The following is a 2,559-nucleotide window of genomic DNA, read 5'->3' as shown; positions in this document are numbered from 1 at the left end:
CAGGTATTTATTTCGGAGATATAAGACCTACAAATTGCACTATTTACAGGAAGTCAAGAGATCATCCGCAGCGGTAGCAAAGATTTGGCGGTACCATGGCATCCACGTGAGCCGGGTGCTAGAAGATCTTTGATCATGATGACACCCATTCATAAAAGAAACAGCTCAATTCGTGTTAAAGACATACAGCTACATCTTGAATAATGGAAAAATTGCATCAAAAAATCTTTCCATTTCCATTTAGTATTGACTGTCAGAATGTTGAACCACAGTCAGAGATATCATTTTATCTCTATGGGTTGAGAAGTTGAGAGGTGAAAGTGAGATAGATGGCAGTGTAGCAGCTAGGTGTAGGCAATGGTAAATTGGATTATTTATTTATATGGAAAAAAACATCCATCTTGGTGTGAGAGGGCGTAAAATTTTTTTTTACATCTAAACTCTTTGGTTCCACTTTCACTCTTTTTATGCATAAATCAATGAGATGATGATTGGAGTTGGACCTCTGTTTGATCAACTGTGGTAGTGCCAAAAGCCCAGAACAGTGCTGTCCCAGCACACATTTCTGAAATCTATCCATTTCAAATGGAGCATAACTGCTTATTGGTGGGAAAGTAACAGTATTTCTATTCTATAGCTCGGTATAGGGATCATTTGTATCTCTCACATGTAAAATAAATAGATTTTACCAATAGGTTTGATTCATTTTAGTAATCTAACGGAGATCATGTCCAAATAATTTAGTGACAGTTTCACTGACAGATTAATGAGGCTATATCGAACTTTTATCACAGGTTTTTTTGTTGTTGACAAAAGTGGTTCTTTAATGGACATAGCTATATTTTCCAGAAATTACTTAATTCAACAGAAAGGGGCACACCTTGGCACATCACCAAAATCATTAATTGTTTGCCTAATTTGGGTGGCATCATGAGATAAGAAATTGATTAGTTGTATTAGTAACAACTGCTGCCTGGGAATGGTCGTTAAGATCTACCCTATTGGAGCGGTGTTTTGTGGTTGAGTTCCGATAAACGAATGCCATATCTTACAATGCCTGGATAGGTATTTAACAAATCAGCTAACCACATCATATGATATAGCAATCTGATGCCCGACTGTACAGTTGATGACATAGCACTTAACCAATGGTTGATGCAATGCAACGCCAGCACATCTTGTTGGGCAGGAACTCAACCCCTGAGTTTGCCCATCGGTTGGGAGACCAGGATCACGTTCCTTGAAGGCACAATGTGCAACATTTATTGATCTGAATGACCAATTGAAGAATGATATATAGTACCAGTCAAAAGTTTGGACAAACCTACTCATCCCAGGGTTTTTCTTTATATTTACTATTTTCTACATTGTAGAATAATAGTGAAGATATCAAAACTATGAAATAACACATACGGAATCATGTAGTGACCAAAAAGTGTTAAACAAATCAAAATATATTTAATATTTTACATTCTTCAAAGTAGCCACCCTTTGCCTTGATGACAACTTTGCACACTCTTGGCATTCTCTCAACCAGCTTCATTAGGTAGTAACCTGGAATGCATTTCAATTAACAGGTGTGCCTTGTTAAAAGTTCATTTGTTTCAATTTCTTTCCTTCTTACTGAGTTTTAGCCAACCAGTTGTGTTGTGACAAGGTAGGGGTGGTATACAGAAGATAGCCCTATTTGGTAAAAGACCAAGTCCATATTATGGCAAGAACAGCTCAAATAAGCAAAGAGAAATGACAGTCCATCATTACTTTAAGACATGAAGGTCTGTCAAAGCTGAAAATGTCAAGAACTTTGAACGTTTCTTCAAGTGCAGTCACAAAATCCCTAAAGCACTATGATGAAACTAGCTCTCTTGAGGAACGCCACAAGAAAGGAAGACGCAGAGTTACCTCTGCTGCAGAGGATAAGTTCATTTAGAGTTACCAGCCTCAGAAATTGCAGCCCAGATAAATGCTTCACAGAGTTCAAGTAACAGACACATCTCAACATCAACTGTTCAGAGGAGACTGTGAATCAGGCCTTCATGGTCGAATTTCTGCAAAGAAATCAATGCTAAAGGACACCAATAATAAGAAGGGACTTGCTTGGCCCAAGAAACACAAGCAATGGACATTAGCATGGAGGAGAAGGTGTGATGGTGCTTTGCTGGTAACACTGTCTGTGATTTATTTAGAATTCCAGGCACACTTAACCAGCATGGCTACCACAGCATTCTGCAGTGATACACCATCCCATCTGGTTTGCGCTTAGTGGGACTATCATTTGTTTTTCAACAGGACAATGACCCAACACACCTCCAGGCTTTGTAAGGGCTATTTGACCAAGAAGGAGAATGATGGAGTGCTGTATCAGATGCCCTGGCCTCCACAATCACCCGACCTCAACCCAATTGTGATGGTTTGGGATGAGTTGGACTGCAGAGTGAAGGAAAAGCAGCCAACAAATGCTCAGTATATGTGGGAACTCCTTCAAGATTGTTGGAAAAGCATTCCAGGTGAAGCTGGTTGAGAGAATGCCAATAGTGTGTAAAGTTGTCATCAAGGCAA

The sequence above is a fragment of the Salvelinus alpinus genome, chromosome 5 (genome assembly GCF_045679555.1).
Source record: "Salvelinus alpinus chromosome 5, SLU_Salpinus.1, whole genome shotgun sequence".
Classification (NCBI taxonomy): domain Eukaryota; kingdom Metazoa; phylum Chordata; class Actinopteri; order Salmoniformes; family Salmonidae; genus Salvelinus; species Salvelinus alpinus.
The sequence above is the reverse complement of the archived record's forward strand: the minus strand, read 5'-3'. Positions refer to the sequence as shown.